The 8,893-nt window shown below is 39.1% G+C and overlaps 1 protein-coding gene across 1 annotated transcript in view; it reads right to left on the reverse strand.

Moving 5' to 3' along the window:
• LOC116852505 (tachykinin-like peptides receptor 99D) overlaps positions 1 to 8,893 on the reverse strand; it is a 69,210-nt gene that overhangs the window by 15,797 nt on the left and 44,520 nt on the right. The gene's annotated exons all lie outside the window — the stretch shown is intronic.

The raw sequence follows: 8,893 nt of genomic DNA on the forward strand, positions 1-8,893 counted from the left end.
TATATATATATATATATATATATATATATATATATATATATATATATAATTTTGTGACGGGCGGTCCTTCCCGGGCCGTCCGCTTGCTCGAACTTTTCAGCTTGATCGGACAACTCGCCGGGCGTCCGGGTTCGGTTGGACGCAGAGGAGGAAGAGAGTGACTAGCCTCATAAACTTAACAATACCTTTGTTCTTGTTCTGGGTTTGTACACGGGCCCGCTGGGTAGCGTAACAGCGGTGCGATAGGTTCGCAGGTCGCACGGTGGCCGTGTCGTAAGCTAAGGCCTAAACGGTGGTGGGCTCGTAGGCGGCGCGAAGCGGCAAGCGGGAAGTTCGCAACGGCGCTATGATCGCAAGCAGTGCGAAACGGCAGCGGTGGTTCGTAAGTGGTGATCGCAAGTAGCGTGAAGCGGTAAGCGGTGCGCTCGTGGGGTTGGTGAGAGTGTCAAGATAGCTAAACTGGGACTTGCGCCTCAGGAATCGGTTCGGGTATCGAGACAGCTCGACTGTGGCTTTTGCCTCAGGAAGCGATGAAGATGCCGAAATAACTCGAGCGGGGCTTTCGTCTCAGGAAGCAGTGAAGATGCCGAGACAGCTCGATTGAGTCGCTCGAGTGAGATGACTCACGGAAATGGTGTCGAGTAGCTCCGCAAGCTTATATGGGTATATAAGCGGGTGCTTGGGAGTCCCTTCTCGGCATCTTGTGCTCGGCGGTGGGAGTCGGTAGGAGCACGGCGTGTAGCTCTCATGCGCTGTGCACGTGCTCCGGCCGACGCGGTAGCGACTGAGATCCGCTGAGCTATCGCGCGATATGAGTGTCTTAGAAAGATATTGGCGCACCGCACCGTGTCCGATTCGACTGGTAAACGGTCGGGTCGGTGGTGACGACTGCATCATCACAATTTAAATATATGTTCCAAATAATATTTTGTATATCTAATAACTTGTAAATTTCAATGCACTTTATTGTGACACGAGCACGCCAAGTGTTTTTGTGTGACTTAATTTTATTTTCTCTTAATTTTTACATGGTTACCAATGAAAAGAAGTCAATAGTTACCACATGTGGTGTGAATATACAAATCTGTTATATACGCAATGGTATTTTCGTTTGATCTAATTATTTTTTAACCTTTTTGTAGAAAATAGAAATTTAAATAATATTATGCTTTAACGTCTTTAGATTTATGTTTTCTGAAAGTATGTATGTGAAATATTTCACATATGAGAGCATATTCGCTTTTATATAATTTTATTCATGTAGAGAAACACGTGAATTATTTTCACATGGTCTATCTGATATTATGTTTTTTGTAGAAAATAGGAGTTTAAATACAAATATTTCTTATTAACATTTTTAAATGTGTTATTTTACAAATGAAATATTTTTTATAAAAATATTAATTTTTGTATAATTCTACTCGTATAGGCAAGCGCGTGAACTTGGTGTCTTTTTTACCTTTTCCTTTTTTAAAAAGGTAGGTTTATTCGGATTAAAAGATACGAAAATCGATACGTATTTACACAATATTTATCACTGCAATGTGATTTAAATTATTCATCATTATAATTTGGTATGATATTCTGTACATAACTTACCAGTCGTTGTATAGGTCTTTGAATAGAATATTTGTTTGCAATCATAATATTTTTCAGAACATTATCATAAAGATTTTTATAATCTTCGTTAGAATCACGCAGTAATTCTAGCACCGTTAATATTAATGCGTTAATATTAATGCGAATGACATATACACTAATACTTTTTCTATGATCTTACACACTTATAAACGCTTATAATCGCCAAAGTGAACGATATTTCTTACTGACGTGTAAGCGCTCAGATACCAAATCGAATGCCGTTTATAAAAGTTTATAAGCGTGAACGTTTACAGCGCGTGAGCGTCCAAAGCAAACACAGCCAAAGTGAAGTTTTTGGTAGTGACAAGTAAGCGAGATTCAAAACCGTCCGTAATTAGACTGTTGAATTCAACACATTCAGAGAAACCCTAGTGAGTGAATCAACAGAGAGATGGCGTTTGGCAGCTAAGAACTTTAAAGAGTACATAGCTGCAAAAAGTTGTTACTAAGGGCTATTAATAAGAAAAAAACTTTGATGAGCTAAGATGCGTCAAGACTAGACAGAAGAGGACTGGGAAAGAATCTTATTTACAGATGAATTGAAGTTCGTAATATATTTAGAAATAAGCGCCGTTACTTTGTACGCCATTTGTCTGGGGATTGTATGAATCCTCAATGCATATATACGAGGGTAGTCCCAGAAGTACCCGGCCTAACAAAGAAAACACAAAAATTTTGAAAAAATATATCTTTATTTTTCAACATAGTCCCTTTTTAGCTCGATACACTTTTCCCAGCGATGTTCAATAGCTTCGATACCATGTTTATAGTGAGAACCATCGAGTTCCTCAATATAGCCATCAACCGCAGACTCCACCTCTTCATTGTTAGCAAATCTTTTACCACCAAGCCATTTTTTCAAGTTTGGAAATAGATAATAATCTGAGGGGGCTAAATCTGGTGAATAGGGTGCGTGAGAAAGCAAATCGAACTTTAACTCATTGATTTTGGCTATCGCAATAACGGACGTGTGAGCCGGTGCATTGTCATGATGAAACAACACTTTCTTTTTCGCCAAATGCGGACGTTTTTTCTTGATTTCATCACTCAAACGCTGCAATAGTTCGCATAATACTCGCCGTTGATTGTTTTTCCTTTTTGAAGATAATCAATGAAAATTATCCCACGCACATCCCAAAAAACCATGACGCCATAACCTTGCCAGCCGATGGAGTTGTCTTCGCCTTTTTCGGAGCCGATTCTCCCCTTTCAGTCCATTGTTTCGACTGTTCTTTCGTCTCAGGTGTGAAATAATGAACCCATGTTTCATCCATGATTATGAATCGACGCAAAAACTCGGCCTTATTACTGCGAAACATCGCCAAACACTCGATTGAAACATCCTCACGACGCTGTTTTTGTTCAATTGTGAGCAAACGCGGCACCCATCGTGCGCATAGCTTTTTCATGTTCAAATTTTTAGTCAATATGCAATGTACAGCACTTTTTGCCTACCATGTCAGCTAACTCGCACACTTTCAGTCGACGGTCATCCAATACCATTTTGTGGATTTTCGTCACCATTTCTGGCGTGGTCACCTCATTTGGTCGACCACTGCGATATTCGTCTTGGCAACTCTTACGGCCTCTTTTAAATTCTGCCACCCAATATTTTATTGTTGTAAACGAGGGAGCAGACTCCCCCAGAGTAGAATCTAGCTCAGCTTTGATATTGGTTGGGCTGAGACCTTTCAAATGCAAATATTGTATCACATAACGATGACCAATTTTCTCCATGTTTACAAATGTACTGAAAGCGTTCACTATTGATAGCTGCCAAACTAATACTAAAAACGTAGCGTCTTGAAACTTCAAACTTCAGCTTTATAAGGTTGATGCTTTCGGCCATAATGATTTTTTTCAAGCAACAACCGCCATCTATACGTCAGGTCGGGTACTTCTGAGACTACCCTCGTACTTTCAACAATAAAATAAGGAGAATGGTCTGAGGATGTCTTAGAGGAAATAAGACTGGATATTTAATGAAAGTAGTTGGAACAATGAAAGAAGAAGATTACTACAGTATCTTGCAACAACATATTAAATGGTAAACTTAGTTCCTGCGGTTTTTTGTTTAAAAAACTCATTTATTTCGACATCAAAAGCAAAAAATACATTAATCGAAGTATTTTCCCTCGCTATACATTTTCCCTAGCTATACATTTTTCCCATCTTTCGGGCAACGCGTAGATTCCGCGACGATAGAACGATTGATCTTTTGATGCAATTCATTCGTCGATCTATTTTCGCACATTCTCGTAATTTCTGAAGTGTGTATCCACCAAGCCGTGGTGCATCGACCGGAACAAGTAATAGTCCGAAGGAGCTAAGTCTGGTGAATACGCTGGGTGCGGGAAAACTTCCCACTCGAGCTGCATCAGTGTTTCTTTGACGGCTTTGGCAACGTGTGGTCGAGCGTTGTCGTGCAAAAGCATGACTTTACGTCGATTGCTGGCTACTGCTGGCCTTTTTTCCAACAATGCTTCATTCAGACGGTTTAATTGTGATTGATATCGATCCCCCGTGATACTTTCGTTCGGTCTGAGTAGCTCATAATAAACGACGCCGTGCATATCCCACCAAATGCAAAGCATTGCTTTGTGGCCATGAATATTTCTCTTTGGTGTGGATGTCGATGGTTGGCCAGGGTCTACCCATGATTTTCTTCGTTTAGGATTATCGAAGTATATCCATTTTTCATCGCCAGTCACTATGCGCCACAAAAAACTCTTCTTTTTCTGCCTGGCGAGCAGAGAAATAGAGATGTTTAAGCGATTCGCAATGGCATTTGCGGTTAATTCGTGTGGTACCCATTTTCCCTCCTTTTGAATTTTTCCCATTGCATGTAGACGTTTGGAAACAGCCATCGGAGTAACATTTAATGCTGCAGACAATTCTTGGAGCGTTTGAGTAGAGTTTTCGTCCAATAATGCCTGCAAATCGGTGTCTTCAAACTTTTTCGGTTGGCCTGAGCGTTCTTTATCATTGACATCAAAATCACCACTCTTAAATCGCTGAAACCATACTTGGCATGTTCTTTCCGATGGAGCATAATTGCCATAAGCTTCGAAAAGCAATTTATGAGCTGCAGCTGCAGTTTTTTTCAAGTCAAAGTAATGAAGCAGCACATGTCGAAAAAACAACTTATCACGTTCCATATTTGATCAAAAGAAAAAATAGCACTGCTTGCTTAAATGAATCTCTTCGCACTGAATTTTATTGACAGATGTCTAACCTCTAAAATGCAGCCAGTTTCAGATGTCAAAATAAATTATACCTACAACTAACGTCATCTAACTGTGAGCCGCAGGAACTAAGTTTACCACCTAATACTAACAATGGATCTGACAGAACTGTTGCTCATCGATTTTGATGCGCTTTGGATATGTTGTAGAGCATGAAAAACTATTAGACACGTATTTTTGTTATCGGCCGAATTCGAGATTTAGAGGTTGAAACAGCCCCTTGAGAAAAAAGGAGTTTTTCATTGTTATTGAATATTTCCTATATGAAAAAAATATTTCCTACAAAAGTTGTACAGTATTTAACCTACAGTTACTAGACTATCGAAATTTACCGTTGTTACTAGACTGGATGTGCGTTACCCGAACAATTTTCAATTCATATCTCGGAGTTAAACCAATTAGAATGTTTTTGAATTAGAATTTCTTTGTTTAAATGAAAGTTTAGAATCTCACAAAAATGAATATTGTAGCTAAAATATCGAAAATTAATTTGATTAAGTATAGAAATATTTTGTAAAATGTCAACACATTTTTCAGAAAAATTGGTTTTTTTCAAAGTCCCGTATCTTTGCTTTAAAATAAGATAAATGAACTTTACAGGTGATTAATGTAAACTCATAGAGTTAAACTTTAAGGTCTTTGCGGTCGTTTCAAGATTTATTAAAATAAACATATTTTTTCTGCAAAATGAAAATCACTAAATTTTAACATTTTGGAATACACAGTTTCTCACGTATAAGACGCTTTATTTTTAATTTTTTTTATATAAGGTATACATAAACGATAATACACGAAATATTAATACAAAAACGATAATACACGAAATATTAATACAAAAATAAGAAAATTTATTTATATAAAAAAATTAAATATCTTTTTCGCACACACACACACATAACTCACACAAATTTTAGCAATGTGCTTTTTACACATTGGTTTGCAACAGCGGATACAAAAAATCTGGTTTTGTGGTCGGCAGAAGACAGACATAATTGACAATAATTGACGCTTTGGCTTATCCATTACATTGCAAGGTAGCTCATCGCGAGGATCTTATTCTTCTGGTCTCTGTTCAGGAGAAAAAAATTGGAAATAGTATTCCTTAAAAAACCCTCAATGTGGGAAACATTAAAGGGTGTTTGAGCATAGGCTTCACAAGAGCTCATAGGCAGACAGATCTAAAATGAGGTCTCGCCTTTGGAGGAGTTTGTTTGCAGAACATAAGGAGTATAAAATACATGCGTTTACATTGCATTGGTCGAGAATACCGTATAAGATTCGCATAGGCCATCGAGCGGTTCTACGTGTTATAATGTAATCATGACACTTTTTATCAAAACTATCAGTACTATCAAAACTATTAGTACTATCAAAACTATCACTCTTAGTCTTATTATAAAAAAGAACAATCTCGGGTTTATTTTCTGTTTTATTCATTTTGCCGGTCTTGTGTAATGACAACAGTAATAGAACTATTTTTTTCTTTTTGGGATTCGAAACGAGCGTCATATTATCATTGTAATAAAAATTGTGAATTCGAGCCTTCGGGTAGTACTTTTTTGAAACTACACTAAGGAATTTCTGACTTATTTACGTATAGTGCTTATACGTACTTATGTACGTATAGTGCGTATACGTACTTATGTACGTATAGTGCCTACCATAGTCAAATGAAACTCGTTTCTTATTTTTGGTACAATTTGAACGAAAGTAAACCAATTATCTGTCGTGACATTGCGACTGCTCTGATAAATACTTTCACATAATTTGCGCACATAATAAGACGGTACTGCTTTTGTAGCTTTTTTATTCACACTTCCCACATACGGAATCGCATCAAACCTATAATGCGTTGCTGCGTCATTAATCGTAACAATTTTCAGACTATATTTATCTGGTTTCGCTGGCAAATACATTTTAAACGGACATTGCCCACGGACAGCAATTGTTCGTCTATTGTGCAATTACTACTGGTTCGTACAATGCTCTACAATTATTTATAAAAAGATCCCAAATATTACGAATGCAAGCTAATTTATCTGTTTGTCTACGCTCTTCACGTGTATTTTTATCATCGAATCTCACTGATATCGATAGATATTCAAATATATTAGGTGTACAACTTTGTTTCCGCAATTCGTTTTTTTCCGAAATTCGAGGCTTTATTGTAAAAAACTGGTTATACATTTATGATTCAAAGTATCGTCCATCGCTAGCCACTACTTTCTTCCATCTTTCGGACAGCGTACGAATTCCGCGTCGAAAAAACTGGTCATCTTTTGAGGCGATCCACGAATCGATCCAATTTTTTACTTCTTCATAAGACCGGAAGTGCTGGTCATCCAGGCCGTGTGCCATTGATTGAAACAAGTGATAGTCAGAGGGAGCAACGTCTGGAGAATACGGCGGATGAGGTAGGACTTCCCATTTCAACGTTTCCAAGTATGTCTTGACCACTTTCGCAACATGGGGTCGAGCATTGTCATGCTGTCACTTTATCGTGTATCTCGTTGTATTGTCTTTCAATGCTCGTGTTACGTCGGGATGTTACGTCCTGGTAGAGAACGCAACACGACGTAAGGCCTCGATCGTACTAGCAGGTCGAGTTACGAGTCAGCGACCAGAAGGATCGCTTTACACGTGTATCGACGTACGACGAGTGGTCCTTTTTCGATCAGAGAACTGAATCTCTTTATCGCGGACGGACCGAGAGCGGATAAGAGAAATAAAGGGGGAAAAGGGAAGGATTCGAAAAGAAATTGTATTGCTATAATTTGAATTAGAATTTAGATAATTCTTAACGATTACATTTATTTTTCTTGCGGGGTTGTTACAATTTTTATTAACTACTGGCACGAAGACAAAGTACGCGTGTGTGTGTGTGTTTATGTGAGTGTGTGTGTGTGGACTTCTGGGTGAGGCTGAGCATTAATGCTCAGGATCATTGGGAGGTGAAGAGGGTGAAAAGTAGGTCGTGGGGGAAGATGGAGGAATAGGTGGAGGTGCTGGACGAGGAGGCAGATTTTGAGGAAAAAAAAAAGAAAAACCGCCAAGTGAGATAGGAAGGGTGGTAGGTTTTGCTGATCCAGGAGTCTAGGTAGCGACCTGTGCGTAATCCGGGACAAATACTGTACGCGAGAGAGAGAGAAGGAGAGAGAGAGAGAGAGAGAGAGAGAAACAACTCCAGGATGTAAAAAAAGGGGGGGAATCGCGAAAGTCGCTTGTCTGATGACACAGTCGGGGTCCCACTACAACGGGAAAGGACAAACCAACTTAGAGAAGTTGACACCCCGGAATTACCAATGGGTTAAGATGGGAAGACATCTACCCGGAGTTAAAGTTTTGATATTGAGGGGAAGAAAACGAGTAACAAAACGATAACTTACTGTTGACGTGCGATTTGGAGGAGAGTAACTGTTGCTGGATTTCTCAGTTGGGCCCCCTTCGATCTTCGTCTGAATGGAACCTGGTATTTGTGTGTGAGGGTTGCGGACGATCGCACGATGAATACAGCAATAAGCACAGAGAGTTGAATAGCTGAACTCTTAGGATACTTGGATTTTTCCTTAGTGCCACGCGGTGCGCGGAGTTGCGGTTATATACGATATCAACTGGAAATGGTTTGGTAGGGAAGATGTGGAAATTTGGGGGTTCCTAGGTTGTTGGATTCGTCAGAGAAAATGGTATGGGGGACTGCTGTATCCAGTAGTAAGTAAGTAGACAGTGTTAAGGAAATCTTCTTGGCTGGGGTTGTGGGTGGAGAAAATCATACATTTCAAAAGAGAAGGTTATTGGAGGATTTTTAAGGTGGTGAGGGAATCAGCAGATGAGGCGGAACCGGATAACGTAAGTTAGAAAATGTAGCGGACATAATTTTTTGTTATCCAGCGATTCCTTTTGATCCCAAGGATAAGGTTCGGCGAAGTTTACTTCGCGGATTAAGGAATTTTAGTGCTGTATTTCCCAGGGTTATTTCGGAATTTTAGTCGGAATTTTTATTGGGGAAA

Source organism: Odontomachus brunneus, unplaced genomic scaffold (genome assembly GCF_010583005.1).
Source record: "Odontomachus brunneus isolate Ranch 3 - 2012 unplaced genomic scaffold, Obru_v1 Obru_scaffold_231, whole genome shotgun sequence".
Taxonomy (NCBI): domain Eukaryota; kingdom Metazoa; phylum Arthropoda; class Insecta; order Hymenoptera; family Formicidae; genus Odontomachus; species Odontomachus brunneus.